Source organism: Rhinatrema bivittatum, chromosome 5, assembly GCF_901001135.1.
Source record: "Rhinatrema bivittatum chromosome 5, aRhiBiv1.1, whole genome shotgun sequence".
NCBI classification, from domain to species: Eukaryota; Metazoa; Chordata; class Amphibia; order Gymnophiona; family Rhinatrematidae; genus Rhinatrema; species Rhinatrema bivittatum.
The window spans coordinates 366,332,455-366,355,745 of NC_042619.1; the positions used below are offsets into that span (position 1 = coordinate 366,332,455).

General features: G+C 43.3%; 1 protein-coding gene across 1 annotated transcript in view; it reads left to right on the top strand.

The window, feature by feature from the left end:
* The window catches only part of VWA3B (von Willebrand factor A domain containing 3B), a 632,585-nt gene that overhangs the window by 524,944 nt on the left and 84,350 nt on the right, over window positions 1–23,291 (top strand). The window lies entirely within an intron of this gene.

A 23,291-nucleotide genomic window follows, 5' to 3' on the forward strand; every position in this document is an offset into this window, starting at 1 on the left:
TAGTCTCTTATATGAACACCTTTTTGGGTGATTGAACAGCATCAAGGTATTCCTAACACCAGGTAAACACTTGAATTCAGTGAGCAGTTTTTACAAAGCAGCTTATGCCAGTGATCCAAGATGGGTATTTTGGCAGAGCAGCCTAAATTTGCAGCTCTTGATCTAAATGAAGTCAAGGTTCAATGCCAGAGACTAGGCTGACACATCTCTGTCCACTTGCCAACTCCTCCAGGATATGCCAAAGAAACAATCTTTTTACACTTTAGCAAAGTAATGCAGAATTTATTTATTTGTTTTGAAATGAATTGTTTATCTCCAGATTCAGTGACATATATATAATTTAAAACAGGATAATTTCTAAACGAAATACACATGTAACCCCTAGGCGGGGCTGTATGCTTCAACTTTCACCAAGGAGCACATAGGAAGAATGAGATGATGAGATGGCAGATCCTGGTGTAGCAGGAAAGGGCCTGCTCTCCAGGTGATGCATTGTCCTTTCTGTTATTATTTGTGATAATTGTGGGTGGATCCTTGGGCCGGTGGCAGATGACCATGCCCCCGGGGGAAGATCCCGAAAGGGAACACTGGTCAGGCTCAGAGTTTGGAGACAGACACACACTAGTTATTTTATTAAACAGTATATTGAACCACCAGAGGTGGCAGTAGTGAGCTGGAAGCGCCCGGCTGGGCTGTAGTCCCTCAGATACTGGAACAGTGATCCCAGGATGGCAGAGCTGTAGAAAAACTAAGTATAGTGAGTATTAGGGATGTGAATCGTTTTTTGACAATTTAAAAAAATCATCAGATATTTTTTAAATCGTCAAAAATCGTTAGAGTGCGTGAAACAATAGAAATTCCCCCGATTTATCGTGAAAAATCGTTAATGGGGTTAGTGTCCACTAACAGGAGTTATTTGGGGGGAGGGCAGGAAAACCGGCACACCAAAACTCCTCCTAAACCCACCCCGACCCTTTAAAACTAATCCCTTACCCCCCCCCCCCAAAACCTTTTAGAAATACCTGGTGATCTAATGGGAATCCCGGGAGCGATCTCCCACTCTCAGGCCGTCGGCTGCCATTACTAAAAATGGCGCCGATGGCCCGATAAAAAGAACCCACCCCGACACTTTACAAATGACCCCTTTGCTTCCCCCACACCCCAAAACCTTTTCCATGTACCTGGTCGTCTAGCGGGGGTCCAGGATCCATCCCCTGCACTCATATCCTTGGTGCTGGACTGGTTTCAAAATGGCGCCGATCGCCTTTGCCCTCACTATGTCACAGGGACCGACCCCTGTGACATAGTGAGGGCAAAGGCGATCGGCGCCATTTTGCTTACTGGCAGCCGACGGCCCGAGTGAAGGAGATCGCTCCTGGACCCCCGCTGGACTTTTGGCAAGTCTTGTGGGGGTCAGGAGGGTCCCCCAAGACTTGCCAAAAGTCCCTGGGGTCCAGCGGGGGTCCGGGAGCAATCTCCTTCACTCGGGCCATCGGCTGCCAGTAAGCAAAATGGCGCCGATACCCTTTGCCATTACTATGTCACAGGGGCTACCGATGCCATTGGTCAGCCCCTGTCACATGGTAAGAACATAAGAACATAAGAAAATGCCATACTGGGTCAGACCAAGGGTCCATCAAGCCCAACATCCTGTTTCCAACAGTGGCCAATCCAGGCCATAAGAACCTGGCAAGTACCCAAAAACTAAGTCTATTCCATGTTACCATTGCTAATGGCAGTGGCTATTCTCTCAGTGAACTTAATAGCAGGTAATGGACTTCTCCTCCAAGAACTTATCCAATCCTTTTTTAAACACAGCTATACTAAATGCACTAACCACATTCTCTGGCAACAAATTCCAGAGTTTAATTGTGTGTTGAGTAAAAAAGAACTTTCTCCGATTAGTTTTAAATGTGCCCCATGCTAACTTCATGGAGTGCCCCCTAGTCTTTCTACTATCCGAAAGAGTAAATAACCGATTCACATCTACCCGTTCTAGACCTCTCATGATTTTAAACACCTCTATCATATCCCCCCTCAGTCGTCTCTTCTCCAAGCTGAAAAGTCCTAACCTCTTTAGTCTTTCCTCATAGGCGAGTTGTTCCATTCCCCTTATCATTTTGGTAGCCCTTCTCTGTACCTTCTCCATCGCAATTATATCTTTTTTGAGATGCGGCGACCAGAATTGTACACAGTATTCAAGGTGCGGTCTCACCATGGAGCGATACAGAGGCATTATGACATTTTCCGTTTTATTCACCATTCCTTTTCTAATAATTCCCAACATTCTGTTTGCTTTTTTGATTGCCGCAGAACACTGTACCGACGATTTCAATGTGTTATCCACTATGACACCTAGATCTCTTTCTTGGGTTGTAGCACCTAATATGGAACCCAACATTGTGTAATTATAGCATGGGTTATTTTTCCCTATATGCATCACCTTGCACTTATCCACATTAAATTTCATCTGCCATTTGGATGCCCAATTTTCCAGTCTCACAAGGTCTTCCTGCAATTTATCACAATCTGCTTGTGATTTAACTACTCTGAACAATTTTGTGTCATCTGCAAATTTGATTATCTCACTCGTCATATTTCTTTCCAGATCATTTATAAATATATTGAACAGTAAGGGTCCCAATACAGATCCCTGAGGCACTCCACTGTCCACTCCCTTCCACTGAGAAAATTGCCCATTTAATCCTACTCTCTGTTTCCTGTCTTTTAGCCAGTTTGCAATCCACGAAAGGACATCGCCACCTATCCCATGACTTTTTACTTTTCCTAGAAGCCTCTCATGAGGAACTTTGTCAAACGCCTTCTGAAAATCCAAGTATACTACATCTACCGGTTCACCCTTATCCACATGTTTATTAACTCCTTCAAAAAATTGAAGCAGATTTGTGAGGCAAGACGTACCCTGGGTAAAGCCATGCTGACTTTGTTCCATTAATCCATGTCTTTCTATATGTTCTGTGATTTTGATGTTTAGTACACTTTCCACTATTTTTCCTGGCACTGAAGTCAGGCTAACCGGTCTGTAGTTTCCCGGATCGCCCCTGGAGCCCTTTTTAAATATTGGGGTTACATTTGCTATCCTCCAGTCTTCAGGTACAATGGATGATTTTAATGATAAGTTACAAATTTTTACTAATAGGTCTGAAATTTGATTTTTTAGTTCCTTCAGAACTCTGGGGTGTATACCATCCGGTCCAGGTGATTTACTACTCTTCAGTTTGTCAATCAGGCCCACCACATCCTCTAGGTTCACCGTGATTTGATTCAGTCCATCTGAATCATTACCCATGAAAACCTTCTCCATTACGGGTACCTCCCCAACATCCTCTTCAGTAAACACCGAAGCAAAGAAATCATTTAATCTTTCCGCGATGGCCTTATCTTCTCTAAGTGCCCCTTTAACCCCTCGATCATCCAACGGTCTAACTGACTCCCTCACAGGCTTTCTGCTTCGGATATATTTAAAAAAGTTTTTACTGTGAGTTTTTGCCTTTACAGCCAACTTCTTTTCAAATTCTCTCTTAGCCTATCTTATCAATGTCTTACATTTAACTTGCCAATGTTTATGCTTTATCCTATTTTCTTCTGTTGGATCCTTCTTCCAATTTTTGAATGAAGATTTTTTGGCTAAAATAGCTTCTTTCACCTCCCCTTTTAACCATGCCGGTAATCGTTTTGCCTTCTTTCCACCTTTCTTAATGTGTGGAATACATCTGGACTGTGCTTCTAGAATGGTATTTTTTAACAATGACCATGCCTCTTGGACATTTTTTACTTTTGTAGCTGCTCCTTTCAGTTTTTTTCTAACAATTTTTCTCATTTTATCAAAGTTTCCCTTTTGAAAGTTTAGCACGAGAGCCTTGGATTTGCACACTGTTCCTTTTCCAGTCATTAAATCAAATTTGATCATATTATGATCACTATTGCCAAGCGGTCCCACCACCGTTACCTCTCTCACCAAGTCCTGTGCTCCACTGAGAATTAGATCTAAAATTGCTCCCTCTCTCGTCGGTTCCTGAACCAATTGCTCCATAAAGCTATCATTTATTCCATCCAGGAACGTTATCTCTCTAGCGTGACCCGATGATACATTTACCCAGTCTATATTGGGGTAATTGAAGTCTCCCATTATTACTGCATTACCAATTTGGTTAGCTTCCCTAATTTCTCTTAGCATTTCACTGTCCGTCTCACCATCTTGACCAGGTGGACGGTAGTATACCCCTATCACTGTAGTCTTCCCTGACACACAAGGGATTTCTACCCATAAAGATTCAATTTTGTATTTAGTCTCATGCAGGATGTTTATCCTGTTGGACTCTATGCCATCCCGGACATAAAGCGCCACACCTCCTCCCGAGTGCTCCTCTCTGTCATTGCGAGACACCATCCCCACCAAACTACTTCTAACCATTCCAAACCTAATAGCCAAACCCATATCTGAGATCATTAATTGCTCCCTCACACTTGGTAACGTCCCCACCATGCTAAAACAAGCAATTATCAAACCCATCCTAAAGAAACCCAATCTCGACCCATCAGAACTCTCTAACTTTCGAAGAATCTCAAACCTTCCTTTCTTAGCCAGAATCACAGAAAAAGTAGTCAATATCCATCTCTCTGAATACCTTGACAAACACAAAATTCTTGCCCCTTCTCAATTTGGTTTCCAGAAATTCTACAATACAGAAACACGCCTATTATCACTCACACACACCATACTCAAAGGTATGGACAATGGGAATTCCTACATCCTAGCAATGCTTGACATATCATCAGCATTTTATTTATTTTTATTTATTTATTTATAGTTTTTTATATACCGCGGCACGTAATGCACATCACCTCGGTTGTCAGCAAACAGTAATTCAGCCAAAGGCTTTACAATGAATATAGAAGGAACAAGCAATGTGCTAAATTAACAGAAAACTAGGCGTATACATATCAAAATACATATATGTAACAATGTTAACAATACGGAATTATTTGTGAGGAAAAGTGGGTAAGGGAGTGGAGGAATCATAGTGCGGAGGAAGGGAGTAAGTGTGGGAGGAAGGGGAGACAGGAAGAGGAAAGGCAATGTAGAATAGAGGAAATCAGGAGTAAGTTGAGCAGCAAAGTATGTAATTGCATGATTTTCATCCTTCAGAGAAAGGCTTTTCTAAACAGCCATGTTTTTAGGTTCTGTTTAAATTTTCGGTGGCAGGGTTCTTGGCGCAGATCAGCAGGCATACTGTTCCACATTTTGGTTCCTGCTATGATGAAAGAACGTTTTTTAGTGGATGTGAGTTTGGTTAGTTTAGGAGAAGGGATCGGCAGTCTGGCCTGATGTTGGGATTTGACATGATCAGCCATAAAATTCTATTAAATCAACTCACAAACATCGGCAAAACAGGAACCGCCTTCCACTGGTTTGAATCCTACCTCAAAAATAGACACTGCAAGGTCAAATTAGGTAACTTCGAATCTGACCCCATTGACCTAACCCGAGGTGTACCTCAAGGCTCCTCTCTATCCTCTACCCTCTTCAACATCTACATGTTACCCCTCTGCCAACTCTTATCTGGCCTAGGCCACCCCCATTTCATTTATGTGGATGACGTCCAAATCCTCATCCCAATCACTGATTCCCTACACACCTCACTTTTTTTTTTTATTATTCCATCATGTATTTTAATTCAATGTTCCATGTTTACTCTAAAGCCTGTTGCTGCATTACTTTTTCTGTAAACCGATGAGATGTTCAAAACGATTGTTGGTATATAAAAACATTAAATAAATAAATCAACTATTCACTAAATTTAACCTCTCACTCAATACTACCAAAACAGAACTCCTCATCATTTCCCACAATCCCCTCACCATTACCCACACTCCTCCCAACACCTTGCCCCCTCCTACACCTATCGCACAACATGTACGTAATCTTGGCGTTACCTTTGACAACCAACTAAACTTTAAAACCTTCATAAAATCCACCATGAAAGAATGTTATTTCAAACTTCATGTCCTGAAGAAACTAAGACCCCTCCTTCACTTCAATGATTTTCGCACAGTCCTTCAAATCTTAATTTTCTCAAATATTGACTATTGCAACTCCCTCCTCCTAGGCCTCCCTGCCTCTACCATCAAACCCCTCCAAATGCTGCAGAATGCTGCAGCCATAATCCTCACAAATACTCGTAGGAATGACCACATTACACCTATTCTAAGAGACCTCCATTGGCTCCCCATATCCTGCAAAATTCTTTACAAGACCCTCTCCCTCATACACAAGACCGTACGCAACCAAAACTTCCAATGGCTCAACAACTCACTTCACTTCCACTTATCCAATAGACCCACCAGATCTGCTTATAAAGGAACCCTCCACATACCATCCCCTAAACTCACACACCTTTTCTCCACAAGAGATCGAGCCCTATCAATTGCAGGCCCCATAAACTGGAACTCAATGCCGCCTGACGTCTGCATGGAACCATATACTCAGAAATAAAAAAAAAAAAATTAAAAACATGGCTCTTCAAACAGGCTGTCACTTAATGCCCCTTATCTACCTTTCTCCTCTCTTCCCTCCCTCCCACCTCTCCTCTCCCCTCCCCTCCCCTCCTTCCTCTCCACCTCTCTCCTTCTGTCCTCCTTATAGCCACTCCCCCCTCACTTTCTCCCTTGTAAATATGTTTTGTATTCCCCTGTGAAATTATATACCACTCTCATTATAACTAGTATTAATATTTTATTACTTCTTTCCATAGTTTTATACCTATGTTAACCATATATATCTATCTTATCTATGTTACACACCGTTCCATGGAAATGTTCTTATCTTACTGTTCCATGTAAATCGATACGATATGCAAACGGTTATTGGTATAAAAAAGCCTTAAATAAATAAATAAATAAATAAATTATAATGTATGCAGTAAACTGCATTCATTAAATTATCATGATAGAAAGTCATAACTGCTGGAATTCTGAGATAAAATAAAGCATTGTAGGCCCTTGAACCGAGAGATGAAATGCAGCGAAGAGGTGCAGAAGAAGTTATCCAGCATGTTCCCATGCATGAGTCATAGCAGTTTTTATTTTATCCATTTATTTTATAGTGGACACAGTTTCTAGTTCTCCATCTAGGCCCACCAATATAATAAACCTTATCTATTCTAATATGCGTAACTAAGTTTTAGTTTGTGTTTAATAACAAAAGTTATTACACTTACTTCTAAGCCTAAGGGGTGAAGTACTAGTGTTGCATTCGGCGGTCCACGGGGCAGGCCCACAGACCGCCATCCTTACCTCCAGCCCCGAGGCCAACGCGATCCCTCCCAATGTCAGGGAACGCAACCAAATAGACACGTAGCAGGACACCGCATTCTGCCTGCCCCTGATGCTGCCACTCATGCCGGCAAAGACCCCAGAGTGGCAGCGAGGCAGGCCGCCATGCTCAGCCTGCCTCCAACACCGCTGCTTCCCCTGGCCGCCTAAGATGTGCACATGCCCGACCTTGCTTCTCTTAAAGGGCCTGCAGCACCCGATAATGACATCACTAGCATGGGACAATAAAAGCCCATTTCAGCTGCTCATCCTTGCCTCAGCAATAGGTCAACTACCATTAGTAGATCTAGTTGCCTCAGTGTGTTCCTTCGTTTTCGTTCCTATGTTCCTGGTCATTGTCTTAGCAGTTCCTAGTCTTCTTCCTGAGTTCTTCATCTTCGTCCTGTGGTCACAGTATTCATTTCATCAGTACCACCTCCAATACGTCCATGTTTCGCTACAAAGCTGCATCGGGAGGGACAACTAACTAAAACATAAAATACAATAGATGAGTCAGAGTTCATCTTAATCACAGATTACAGTAAAAACACTCAACCGTACCTCTAATTCCTAAAGTTCATACCTATGCAGAAAGTCACTTTAACATGGAGGGACTACTGACATGGGCAGCAGCTACTGTCAGAGGTAAATCAAATGCAAGAATTGGCACTAAAGGGTTACCTGATTAGTGAGAATCAATGACTGGGTGTTTTTACTGTAATCTGCAATTGAGATGATCTCTGGCACATTTATTGTATGTTTATGTTTATTTCATTGTCCCTCCCAATGCATCTGTGGCGAATCACGGACGTGTCGGTGGCCGAACATTTTCTTGAATCTTTGATTCTTACATAGACTGCTTCTTGAATAAATTTACCTACACGATTTTCAGTTCCTAATTGCTTTTTGATTTGATCCCGCCTAACTTCTGGGGAGTACATTTTGAACTTGCATTTTTATATTTGTAGCCTCTGTTTTTATTGGGGCTGATGTATTAAGCCGCTCTCAACCTGCGGCGGGTTTTTGCATGAGCAATTGCCCACATTTTCCCAACCTGACGTGGTCAGCAGGTTTTACGCAAGTGAGTGCAAATGACATGTAAAGGAGGCAATTATCCATTCACAGGCTATGCCGGGAACCACACTAGCAGGTAGAACGGTTAGTGTGGGGGTTTTTAAGCGGGTTTTTTAGCTCCTGGGTCAGGGCAGAAGTTACGTTAAAGTGCCTGTCAGACCATTTTTCTCATTGCTGGCATTGGTGTGGGGGTGTGTCTGTGCAGCTCTAATGTAAGCATGGATTACGTTCTCGTTTTTCTGATGCTACGGTACGTTTTGCTGGTCAGCCGAACAGCGGCAGAAGCCTTACAGTGTGGCAGCAGGTCGGAGAGAGAACAGGTGGAGAGAAGGCAGTTTCAAGGAGGGCCCAAGAGGTTCCCACCTTCAGTCCCACTCCTGGCTCACTGTCTTGAAAGGGAAAGGCTTTTGCCCCGATAATCATCAATCGCGGGTCTCCACACACCGGCGGGTTTTCTGCGTAGGGCCTTGAACGCATGGTGTTACGTGCATAATGGCGTGTGTAGTTTCTGTGCGGATTTTCTGCACGTATCCCATTAGCACACTCCCCTGTTATTACATCCCAGGCAGCCGCCTAGTTTTTCCTGTGCGCGCTGAAAAAAAATTACGTGCAGAAAAACAGCGCCAATTTCAGCGCAGGTCTTATTACATCAGCCTCATTATTTGAAATTAGCCCTGCAGGTACCATCATGCACTGGGAATGGGATGTCAAAAAATCCAGGACTGGCCTACAATCTCTCCTGTGAATAAAGGTCACTTGGCATTAATAATAATGATGTAGTCACTAAGAAAGCTGTTCCCCTTCATGCATGGACAAAATAAGGCAGTTAACTAGGCAGGAGCTTGAGGAACAAACCTAGGGGCCAATGCCAAAAAACCTCGGAAAGCAGGTGCTGAAAAGTCAGCACTCGCTTTTTAATGTGTGCATGGCGCCCGCAAGAGGCTCAGGATTAGCAGCTGCAAAACTCGGCGTCAGTTTTCATAACTGCAGTCCGTCAGTAATGAAAACTGACCTAGAGTTTATCGGCGTCAGTTTTCTTAACGAAGCCGGCCAGTCTTCAATGCGGCCAGCTGAGTTTTTTGGGGTTTTTTTACTTTTAAAAGAAGTACAGAAAAGTAGTTTTTTCAATACGCTCAGCTATTAATGCCTGCTCCAGGCAGGCGTTAATAGCTGAGCGATAAATGTGCGTCTGAGACACACATTTATTTTTTTGCATTAGGGCGAATGAGTAATAGCCTCATTCACATGCATTTGCATGTGATGAGCGCTATCCCATTCACTCCGCGCCAGACACATGTTAAATAGGCGCTAATCCCCCTATTGCATTAGGGGGTGGATTAGCGCCTTTTTAACCCGTGTCCGACTGCGGGTTATACAGTGCGCTCGGCTGAGCGCGCTGTATTGCATCGGTCCCCTAATTTGTAATAGCAGTGCCTGCCCACCTTGCAACGTGTGGTTTGGACAGGACAAACCCTAATCGTTATCCCGGCTAATGCTTTTCGGCTGCATTTAGATCTCAGACTTGTTTGCCGTTCAAGTACCTTGTTAACTGGGGTTACTTATTGTGGAAGGCCCAGCACAGGGTGTCTGAGGAATCTCATTTCCCTGTGGCAGCTGCACTGCCATTTCTCATTTAAGCTTTCCAAAGGCATCAGAAGATTATAGGACTCTCATTGCAGCTGCTAATCCTGAGCCGCTGCTCAGCACCTCACCAGGAGGCTGCTCACTCTTTCCCCATGGTGAATATGACATTATGCTAAACAGGCAATGAATCAAGTTAAAAAGGTTTCTTTTCCTGGAAATAATCCAGTGAGCAGAACTGCAGCAAGAACAAACTGGAAATCATTAGGTTTGAATCTAGATCTTTTCATTTAAAATCAAAATTGCTTTATTATATTTTGATGATTCATGAAGATGCAAAATGAAACAAAACCTTGGGGAAACTACGACGTTAGAAAGGGAAGCAGACGATATGATACCAGACGCCGGTGTTAGCGAGGTAGAAGAATCTACGTGTATTTCGTAGTGACATGATTATCAAGACAACTATATGGTTCTGATGACCCCTGATGCAGAAACACGATTTCAAAACGCGGACCGTGTCAGCGTAATTTAACAAGCTAAATTGCTAAGATAGTTTCTTTTATTTGCATGCACAAAAATGATTGCCGGACACTGCTTTGTGAAACCACATGATTAATAAGAAGGCAATGCTGATAGTGCCTTTTATGATGGCTGATATATCAATATAGAAAATATGTACGGAGGAGGGATTATAATGTACCGTACTAAGTCCAGTCTACCAATTTAACATGAAAAGCAATGCCTAGAATTCCACAATCGCAGGAGATAAAGCAAGAGTTCTAGACATTTGAAAGGAGTGATAAAATGCTAGCAATGTTGTTGCCCTTAGTTGTGCAGAATCCGGTATGTTCCCAAGCACGAGTCCTATCATTTGACAGAACGGGAGAAGCTCTTATAACATATATTTACTTTACCAATTGCATGGTCAGAAAAACAAAAAATACAGCTTTTCTGTGGTTCCTCCTACTTAATATTGTTGCGGGAACCACTGAAAGCTGCAACATGAAAAAAAAAACAAAAAAAACTTGATAGTGGTCAGGTTAGGAAAAGGGAAGTTCAATTTCTGAGCGTCCATTTTCCTAACTCATGGCTGTGCATGGGTTAGAAAAACGGATGCTCAGAAAGCTGCTTGTCTGTGTTCCTTACCTGCGCACAGCCATTTCTCCTGGGTGCTCGATGCCATAGATGCACTAGGAATGTGCAATTTATCCATTGTGCATCTCTTTTAGCACACCAGCTCATTTGAGTATTACAATGAGCACCCAAGAGTGGGGATGTGCATGCAGTCATAAAATCAATCTAAACACTGGAGTTCCCCAGGGATCTGCTCTGTCAGCGACACTCTTTAACATCTATCTACTTCCATTATGCCACTTCCTATCAAATCTCAATCTGACCCACTTCATCTATGCTGATGATATTCAAATATTAATCCCAATAAAAAAATCACTAGAAGAAACTTACAAATCAACAGCAACTCACCTAAACAATATAAAGGAAATACTAACCAACTTAAAACTCATCCTCAACTTCGACAAGACTGAAATGATCTTATTAGACAGAAGAAACAACTCTCCTCAAATACCACCACTCAACCTAATGAATCAAAATACGGCTATATCTCCAATCAATCATGCTCGCAACCTCAGAGTAATAATTGACAGAGAACTTTCCTTCAAAAACCATATCACAACAAAAATCAAAGACGGATATCATAAACTACTTACACTCCATCACTTAAAACATTTTCTTTCCAATAATGACTTCAGATCAGTCCTTCAATCACTAATTTTCTCCAACATAGATTACTGTAACTCACTCCTTTTCAACTTACCTCTAAACACTATTCGCCCACTCCAGATCCTACAGAACGCAGCTGCAAGAATCCTCATTGGATCCAAAAAGCACGACCACATCACTCCAACACTTATTTCACTACATTGGCTACCAATAAGATTCAGGATTGAATACAAAGTGCTATCCATCCTTCATAAAATTATATATGAAAACAAGAAAATTGGCTAAGCTCCTCTATAAAACTACATACCCGAAACAGAAACCTAAGATCAGCAAATAAGGGACTTCTAAAAACACCACCTACACGTTCCAATCAACTCACCTCAACCCAAAAGAGAGCAATATCTCTAGGTAGCCCAAAACTCTGGAACTCCCTACCAACTGAACCCAGAACCCAAGAAAACCTAAAAACATTCAAAAAAGATCTAAAAACATGGTTGTTCAACAAAGCATACCAGCTCACCCAATGAACAACACAACATCTTCACCCTCCACTCTAACCTGAAGATTAAATGAATAAATGAACATATCTCAACTATAGATTATAACTAAGAAATGAAACATAAAACAGAACAGTAACTAACTAGCATATGATTCCCCTGTTATGGAGTCTCAATTTAGTGGACCCTTGGGCCGACCTGCAGGAGACTGGGATAGGTGTGCAATGTCTATAGTATATGGCAGGCCGGGAGGCAGATGTTCTGGCAGGATGTAGAGGTGCTCTTCACCCTGGAAGCTGGTACTCCCCCGGGAGGAGCCCGTAGGAGCCCAGCCGCTGGGACTTAGGCGGCTTTACCCTTGGAAGCCGAAGCCCCCCCCCCCGGGAGGAGCCTGTAGGGGCCTGGCTGCTGGGACTTAGGCGGGTTGATGATCAGGACTGAGAACTGAAACCAGACTAGAACAGTAGACAGGAACTGTAGCAAGACTCGGGTACTGGAACCAGGCAGGTACTGTAGCAGGCAAGCAGGAACCAAGCAGGTACTGTAGCAGGCAAGCAGGATCGGAGCGAGTACCAAGGCAGCTCACTCCGGGGCACGAAGCAACAGGGAACCAGGAGGTAAGCCCATTGCAAGGCAAAGACTGAGTGTCCGCGGCCAGCTTATCAAGGCCACGGCATCTGACGTCAGGAACTGGGTGCAGTCACCATTGGCGGGAAATGGCCTAGAAAAGTGCCCAAGTGGCGCGTGCGCGCTCCTAGAAGCAGGGCGTCCATGGGAAGCTTCCCAGCGGTGCGGCCCCCGCGAGGACGCCGCCGAACAGGCCGCAAACCAGGCCTCCAGAAGCGGGAACAGGTCCAGGAGCACGGAGGTAAGGGACTGGTTGCGGCGCTCGCGTCCAGAACCGTAACATTCCCTATGTTTAACAACTGTTTGAACCTTTTTGAAACCCTGTTAATCCCCTTAACCTTGTAACCTTCATATTTTTGTAAACCTTTATGATGGCTTTATGATGATGAATCCGAATGACGGTAGATAAAACTCGATAAATAAATAAATAAATAATGTCTCAAATGAAGGCGCAGTAGTCATCGCAATTACACTAAAGTAAATAAGTCAGAGAATACATCAGAGAGTTGCTTTAAGTTAAAGCAACTGTGAGAACAATAATGGAATAAGGCACTATGAGGTAGATCAGTAGAGAAAGCATTTGGATACAGTTTTAGTGTGCTGGGATGATTGCTTATGCATATCCAGCAGCCTTTTAAGAGGAACAATTTCCTGAAGTATTTTGATATTCGGTGAGCACAGCTGGAGAAACTGACCAACTTAGGTTTGTGGCCTAAAAGCTATCTCAGAGAAACATATTTTAATTAGCTTTTTGAAAAATAGCAAATTAAGGCCTTGTCTGATGGGTTAGCATTGAACCAGAGAAAACTCTCTGACTGCTGGTTGTGAGGTGTAGTTTCCTAGGTTTAGGCACTTTTAGGTGGGCTTATGATCGGGAGTGAGGGATGCCAATGGGCATATGTGGGGTGAGTTGGTAGCTGAGGTCAGGGGTTATACAGCCATTCTGAGCCTGGAAGCCAGAACCAAGATTTTGAATTAGCTACTGTAAAGCATCAAGAGCCAATGCAGCGACCGTAGGATAGGAGTGATCCCCTCAAATTAATCTGCATTCAGCATCAGTCGAGATGTTGCATTCTGAATATGGTGCAGGCACTGATTTAGTTCTTTTTGAATCCCAGTGTAGAATGAGCCGCAGTAATCCAAGCAGGAAATCAAACAGGCCTGGATGACTGTGGCAAGTGTAATTATTGCACACTTTACCACAAAGTGTTCAGAGTGTGAAATAACAATTAAAAATAATATTTTTTCCAATGATGACATACAAATACATATAGCAACATAGAAACATAGCAATGACGGCAGAAAAGGTCCAAATGATGCATCCAGTCTGCCCAGCAAGCTTATGGTAATATGTTTCTATGTGGACCGGTTTGAGCACCCCTGCTATAGAGACTTAGAGCAGAATTATCCTCTTCCTTACTCTCTGGGGCCCATATTAATCATTTCTTTCATTGTTGGCCAGCCAGTGCCATTTTTACCTACCGATAGGTATGGAAAGAGCACCTGGGGATCACTCCTGCCCAATTTAGGAATTTTGGATTGCAGATGGAGTTAGGTTTGGGGGAGCTGTCAATTATGAAAGTTTGGATCGCTGGAGGGAGCACAGCTTTTTTTTTTTCTTTAGCAGGTAAGGAAAATCTAGGATAGTGTGGGAGACTGACAGAGTTTCTAATGCGTGTTTGTTATTGGAAAAACAAAAGTTCTGTGTTAAAAAACCAGAACGAGGAGGCACAGGGCAGCAAAACCAGAACGAGGAGGCACAGGGCAGCAAAAAAGCTAGCACAATTCCTGCTCGAGATGGTTTACTAAGGACTGGTTGGAAAAGGTGCAGATCGCAATGCTTTAGCACCAAACAAAAGGGAATAAAAGAGTGATTGGATCAAACCACTGGTAATATACAAGTGCCAGTCAGAGCAGAGTCTGGTACCAATAAAAGATGGAATGAAAAAGGGCTCCAAATGACATCCGGGAAACTATAGACTGGTGAGCCCTGACTTCAGTGCTGGGAAAAATCGTGGAAGCTGTTATAAGGAATAAAATCACAAAACATTTAGATAGACATGGTTTGATGGGACACTGCCAACATGGATTTACCAAAGGGAAGTCTTGCCTCACAAATCTCCTACATTTTTTTTGAAAGGATGAATAAACATGTGGACAAAGGTGAACTGGTAGATGTGGTATATTTAGATTTTTAGAAGGAGTTTGACAAAGTCCTGAATGAGAGGCTTCTAAGAAAACAAAAAAGTCATGGGATAAGTGGCAATATCCTTTTGTGGATTGCAAGTTGGTTAAAAGATAGGAAACAAGAGAGTAGGATTAAATGGTCAGTTTTCACAGTGGAAAAAGGTTAATAGTGGAGTGCCTCAGGGACCGGTGCTTTTTAATATATTTATACATGATCTGGATAGGGGTATGACGACTGAGGCGATTAAATTTGCGGATGACACAGAATTATGCAAAGTAGTTAAAATGCAGGAGGACCTTGTGAGACTGGAAGATTGGGCATCCAAATGGCAGATGAAATTTAACATGGACAAGTGCAAGGTGATGCATATAGGGAAAAATAACCCTTGCTGTAGTTACATGATGTTAGGTTCTATCTTAGGAGTTACCACCCAGGAAAGAGACCTATGCATCATAATGGATAATACATTGAAATCGTCGGTTCAGTGTGCTGTGGTGATCAAAAAAAGCAAACAGAATCTTAAGAATTATTAGGAAGGGAATGGAAAATAAAACGGATGATATCATAATGCCTCTGTATCGCTCCATGGTGAGACCGCACCTTAAATACTGTGTACAGTTCTGGTCACCACATCTCAAAAAGAATATAGCTGCACTGGAAGAAGTGCAGAAAAGGGCGACCAAAATGATAAGGGGTATGGAACGACTGCCTAAAGAAGTTAGAGCCGTTCAATTTGGAGAAGAGATGACTGAGGGGGATGTAATAGAAGTCTACAAAATCATGAAAAGACTTGAACAAGTTAATATAAATTGATTATTTACTCTCTCAGATAACAGGACCTAGGGGTATTCCATGAAGTTAGCAAGTAACTCATTTAAAACAAATTCAAAGAAAATTATTTTTCACTCAGCACAAAGTTAAGCTCTGGAATTCATTGCCAGAGGATATGGTTACAGATGTTAGTGAAACTGGGTTTAAAAAAGGTTTGGATAAGCTTCTAGAGGAAAAATCCATAAACGTCTATTAAAGTAATTAATAAGCAATAGTAGCTTGTGATTTATCTAATGTTTGGGTACTTGCCAGGTGCTTGTGACTTGAATTGACCACTGTTGGAAACAGGATACTGGGCTTGATGGACCCTTGGTCTGACCCAGTATGGCATATCTTATGTTCTTATGTGGCCAGCCTCATGCATAGGAGACTTAATAACCTAGGACAGACCTAATGAAGTCATTGCGATGAGGAATTTTTCAGCCAATACTAAGGAGGTCTCACTCACATGAATATTGGTTACCCGATATAATCAGTCTTTCAGAGCTCAGCTGAAGGGACAAAAACATTTCAACCAGGAAAAAATGGGTGGATGTAAAACCAAGGAGGATGATAGACCGAAAACACTACCGTGATTGAATGAGGTGTGATTCAATGAGAGATTTTATTTAAAAAAAAGCACTAGCCCCCTCCCTGCTTACCCAACCTGGGCCAAACCGGATTAGTGTAACCCAGAAGGTAAAGCTGGTTTAGGGCCAGGGTGTGTGTGAAACCTCTCTCTCGTCTCCAAAACCCCTACACTCTCTTTCTCTCACACCCCCAAAAACGCAAACGCCCTCTTCTCATTCCATCTCTGCAGGGAGCCATAACTCGCTCTGCTCCACTTCATCGGGTCCTAGACAAAGTGGCAGATCGCCTATTCTGAGTCAATCTACCAGAAATGCAACCCTGGGTAACGGACACAAAAATGGGGTTGAATTAACAAAGAGTAAAAAACTTGTTAGCAGTAATGAGAATCATCGAGGCCAGGTTTGAAGCCTTCATTATTGGCACTGCTGCTCACAGTTTGTAACTCGTGCCGATTCAGCTTCCTTTTGTGTCCGTTCTTTGCTCTGCAGTGTCTGCTTCAGGATCACATCCCCCTCCTCTTCCCTGAAGAATAGGAGGGAGGGGCTTGATTAGGGAGCAGAGCGAGCTGCTCCAGGCTCACCTCTCTCCTCTTCTTCCCCGTAGGCTGCCTGAAGGGCAGGGGCTGGAGAAGAATGAGGGCAGATGAGGGAACAAGGGTGGACAGGAGCCACTCTCTGCTGCCTTCCTGAGTTACATTATATTTCCCCTGTTCTAAAACAATACAATTAACTCCACCCCGGGCTGATGTAGCCATGCTCCAACACAAGCTGAAATTGGGGTAGTCCGATTAAGGATATTTTTAACTTATTTTTTTATTGAGCTTTGTAAAGCACAACAGATCAACAATCTGCAACAATATTCCACATATTGGGGTAGATTTTAAAAGAAGTGCGCGTGGCCTACATGTGCATGTGCTACCCGGCGTGTGCGCATGTTATAAAATCGGGGGTCGGGGCGCACGCAAGGGGCTGCAAAATTATGCACCTTGTGCGCGACGAGCCGTGCTGCCTCCCCCCGTTCCCTCCCCTCTAACCTGACCTACCCACCCCCTTCCTCTAACATTCCCCCCCAGCCCTACTCTAACCCCCACAGTGTCCTTTATCTTACCTTTTGCTCCTGCCTCTGGGCAGGCGCAATTTGCGTGCGCTGGCAGGCTGCTGACACGCGATCCTTCAACAGAGCGGCAATGGTTACGTGCACCGGGCCTTTTGAAAATAGGCCCGGTGCACGTAACCTTTTTAAAATCCGACCCTAAGATCTTAGTCTGATATTATGTAGGTCTGAAGGAGAATGCTGTAACCCAAGACTATATAACAAACCATGAAATCATGCTCCTTCTTAATCGCAAGCTACAATTATTATCTGCTAGCACCTATAAGAGTAAAAGTATAAAAATAAAATAATGCCAGTCCCAGGCCCGATGCCATGAACTGGAAGCATTGCTATACATCAAAATGGCGCCATCGGCAGGGGTGAATACATTGGAGTTAATTAACTCTGGTGCAACCCCAGTGACGCCAATCATTTGGCATTGAAGATCCGGAAAATGAAGATGGACTGTGGAGCTCCCAGGCCTGGACACTGAGGCTTGGGCCTGCCCTGGGCTCAGGTACAGGCATCAGGACCTGGCCTCCTGGCTGAGGCTGCGGCATCAGGCCTGGGTCCAGACCTAGGTCCCAGCATGGGGCCTGGACTCGGGCTTAGGTCCCGGCAACGGGACTGGGCCTCCGGGTTGGGTCATAGCATTGGGCCTGGTCTCGGGCCCCGGCTGAGGTCCAGGTATTGTCACCTGGCCTCCCGGTTGGGTTGTGGACCTGGGCTCGGGCCTAGGCCCTGGTGTCGAGACCTGGCCTCCAGGTCAGGCTGCGCATTGAGCCTGGGCTCGGGAATAGGTCCTGGTGTCAAGATCCAGGTTGGGAATAGGTCCTGGTGTCAAGATCCAGGTCGGACTGTGGTATCGAGTCTGGGCTCAGACCCTGGCCTAGGCTGAGGCCTAGGCATCAGAACCCGGCGTCTGGGTCGGGTTGCAGCCTTGGGCCTTGGCTGGGCTTAGGTCCGGCCAAGGCCCAAGCATCGGGACCCAGCGGATCAGGTAAGTTTGGGGTTTTTTTGTTTTTTGGGGCTCTTGTCCGAGGTCCCGGTATCAGTCTGTACCTCAGCCGAGAACCTGGCATCATGTTCGGGTCTAGGCCGCAGTCCTTGCTTTGGGCCTCGGCCTATGCCTGAGTGCAATGCTGGCACCTCGGCCTAGGCCTGATGTATTTGTTTAAAAGAAAATGAATAAATAAGGTTTGTTTCATTAGGGGCCCCCCATTCGTTTCGGAGCCCCCCAAATGAAATGAATTAGCCTTATTTGTCACATTATGCATTTTGATTTTAAATAAATGCACATCCCTGGAAAAAAAATAGCTATCTGATCCCAAACCACATCCACAACAAGACTACGATATGAACTTTGGCTTACAAAAAAAGTCTGCTACCCCTAAAGTTGTGCATGAAGAGCACATAAATTCTTGTTAATTTTATGCATTATTGAACTGCATGACTTACATGCGTTGTAAAAATTAGCTTCTAATCTGACTAAGCAGTTCTGTGAGACTCAAATTAGGCTTTGAACTTTAGAATTGATACATTTGGAAATATTATATATATTATTTTTGTCTTGCATTTATATATTTTGCATCTGTTTCTATATAATGAGATTACTTAGGGTTTTAACCCACGATGAAGGCAGTTTGCTGAAATATGGCCATGCTGGGTATTTGTTAGTATCTCTTATTTGTCTTTGTTCATTCAGTTATTACATACTATTTATTTAATCATATCTATATTAAAGTCATCTTCGATTTAAGTGATGGTTTAGCAATCTAGCATAGTCATTCATTCATTATTTACATTATTCCATTCACTATTTATATTTATATTTCCTGTTTTCTTGTTTTTGACCACCTCTCATAATGCTGTTTCCAATTCCGTGCGGTTAGTTTTTGCTTTTCAGTGATTTATATAGAGTCATTTCAATATTTATTCCACGTGCTTGGTTATGATCCCAGGAAAGGTACTTAAGAGATGACTTTAATCTGTGATTAGCAACAGTTGCCTATGTATACTGGATTTCTCGATTAGCACAGCTGACAGCGATGGCCTGGCCTTAAACATAAGGGATCAAAGTGTCATGTGAAATGAGCTTCCTGCAACTTCGGATGACCTAATGTATTGTTATTCAAGGAGAAATTTTGCTTTAGCTTGTATGCCAAATGAAATCTGTTTTTTTGCTTTTGCAAACATGCAATTTTATCTTTAGGATTTCATGAAATGATTTATTCCTGCTATCTTTGTACAATTCTCCTTGAAACAGATATTTCTAGGATCTTTAGAATAGTCATAAAATGACTGTACAAGCATTGAAACTTATTTATTTATTTAATTTACTAATCTGATTCAATTGGCCTTTTGCTGTATACTCCATGTACCCTTTATCTCATTTTTTTAATCCACTGTCATTTTACTGTAATAATGGTACCTATGTACTTAAAGTGCATTATTGCACACATTAATGTGATATGTACAAATCCCCTAATGTGAAGCAAAATGTGATCTATTTAGTGCTTTTGTGGATGTATTACATTTTAACATACCCATATTAAATATTTTAATAGCATGGTAATGACTTTACTAGGGAGGGTAACTTTCAAACCACATCACCCCATACACGCATATATATGGCCACACATGGATCTACAACAGTATTTATAGCCTGCACATATGAAGTACATGGAGATTAAAAAATACTTGTATGTCTACTACCAAACATACATGCGTATGTATGGTTATGCACAAATACCTGTAATAGCCTTTAGGAATCCACAGTGTTTATCCCATGCCCCTTTGAAATCCTTCACAGTATTAGTCTTCACCACTTCCTATGGAAGGGTATTCTAGGCATCTACCACTCTCTCATTGAAGAAATATTTCCTGACATTAGTTCTAAGTCTTCCTCTCTGGAGTTTCACATTGTGACTCCTAGTTCTACTAAATTGTTTCCAATGGAAAAGGTTTAAGAACATAAGAACATAAGAAAATGCCATACTGGGTCAGACCAAGGGTCCATCAAGCCCAGCATCCTGTTTCCAACAGTGGCCAATCCAGGCCATAAGAACCTGGCAAGTACCCAAAAACTAAGTCTATTCCATGTAACCATTGCTAATGGCAGTGGCTATTCTCTAAGTGAACTTAATAGCAGGTAATGGACTTCTCCTCCAAGAACTTATCCAATCCTTTTTTAAACACAGCTATACTAACTGCACGAACCACATCCTGTGGCAACAAATTCCAGAGTTTAATTGTGCGTTGAGTAAAAAAGAACTTTCTCTGATTAGTTTTAAATGTGCCCCATGCTAACTTCATGGAGTGCCCCCTAGTCTTTCTACTATCCGAAAGAGTAAATAACCGATTCACATCTACCCGTTCTAGACCTCTCATGATTTTAAACACCTCTATCATATCCCCCCTCAGTCGTCTCTTCTCCAAGCTGAAAAGTCCTAACCTCTTTAGTCTTTCCTCATAGGGGAGTTGTTCCATTCCCCTTATCATTTTGGTAGCCCTTCTCTGTACCTTCTCCATCGCAATTATATCTTTTTTGAGATGCGGCGACCAGAATTGTACACAGTATTCAAGGTGCGGTCTCACCATGGAGCGATACAGAGGCATTATGACATTTTCCGTTTTATTCACCATTCCTTTTCTAATAATTCCCAACATTCTGTTTGCTTTTTTGACTGCCGCAGCACACTGCACCGACGATTTCAGTGTGTTATCCACTATGACACCTAGATCTCTTTCTTGGGTTGTAGCACCTAATATGGAACCCAACATTGTGTAATTATAGCATGGGTTATTTTTCCCTATATGCATCACCTTGCACTTATCCACATTAAATTTCATCTGCCATTTGGATGCCCAATTTTCCAGTCTCACAAGGTCTTCCTGCAATTTATCACAATCTGCTTGTGATTTAACTACTCTGAACAATTTTGTGTCATCTGCAAATTTGATTATCTCACTCGTCGTATTTCTTTCCAGATCATTTATAAATATATTGAACAGTAAGGGTCCCAATACAGATCCCTGAGGCACTCCACTGTCCACTCCCTTCCACTGAGAAAATTGCCCATTTAATCCTACTCTCTGTTTCCTGTCTTTTAGCCAGTTTGCAATCCACGAAAGGACATCGCCACCTATCCCATGACTTTTTACTTTTCCTAGAAGCCTCTCATGAGGAACTTTGTCAAACGCCTTCTGAAAATCCAAGTATACTATATCTACCGGTTCACCTTTATCCACATGTTTATTAACTCCTTCAAAAAAGTTTGTTGACGACCATGGATCATTAAAACCTTCAAGTATCTGAAGGTCTGTATCATATCACCCTGCTCCTCCTCTCCTCCAGGGTATACATATTCAGGTTCTTCAACCTCTCCTCATAAGTCATTTGATGGAGACCACCCACCATTTTGGTCTCCCTTCTCTGAACCTCCTCCATCCTGTCTCATTTGAGATACGGTCTCCAGAACTGAACACAGTACTCCAGGTGAGGCCTCATTTCCCTTTCCTTACTAGATATTCCTCTCTCTATACAGCCTAGCATTCTTCTGGCTTTAGCTATCGCCGTATCACACTGCTTCGTTGACTTCAGGTCATTAGACATTATCACCCCCCAAGGTCTCTCGCTCTGTGCACATCAGCCCTTCACCCCGCAATGCATTCAGGGCCAGATTTTTTAATCTATGCGCGGGCGTAGATTTGTGTGCACAACTTGTCGCGCACAAATCTACGCCCGATTTTATAACATGCGTGCGCAGCCGTGCGCATGTTATAAAATCCGGGGTCAGTGCACGCAAAGGGGTACACACTTGTGCACCTTGCACGCACTGAACCCTAGGGGAGCCCCGATGGATTTCCTCATTCCCTTCCGCCCCCCCCCACCTTCCCCTCCCTTCCCCTATCTAACCCACCCCCCAGCCCTACCTAAACCTCCCCCCACCACCTTTATTTCTTTATTTACGCCTGCCTCTGGGCGTGCCGGCAGGCAAGATGTGTCCAAGCATGGGAGGAGCAGGCTGGCCACCGAGCCCTAACCTCTGCAGCACCTGCACGGACCGGTAGAGACCCAGCAATGCAATGCTGATCTCTGGGGTAGTCCTCCGGCCACTCAATAGCCCTTTCAGATCTGCCACTGGGGAGCGGCAGATGCAGCAGGATGGACAGAGGTCGAGGACAGTCGATGGTACTGGAACTTGGAACACGACGGGACCTCAGACTTGGACTAGGTTAGAAGACTTGAACAAGACGAGGATGCTTGGAGACTCAGATGAGACAAAGACATGTGGAGCTTGGGGCTCAGACAAGACGAAGACACGAAGACTCAGACGAGATGAGGATGCTTGGTACTTGGAGACTCAGAAGAGACGGGGATGCTTGATACTTGGAAACTCAGACGAGATGAGGACACTTGGAACTTGGAAGCTCAGACGAGACGAAGATAAGAGGTAGCTTGGAACAGACGAAATGAGGATGCTTGGAACTTGGAACATGGAACTCAGATGAGAGGAGGATATGAGGTAGCTTGGAACTCAAACGAGACGAGGACATGAGGTAGCTTGGAACTCAGATGCAAGATGCTCAGACATGGATAAAGAACCGAGGTGTATTCTAGAGAGTCAGGCGAAGATTCGGATACTCCGATAAGGTCTTGGAACTTGGGAAGACTCAGATGAGGATAAGGACTCAGGATACTCGGCTTAGGCTGGCACTGCCCCTCAGGGCGCCCTACCCAGCTGACGTGG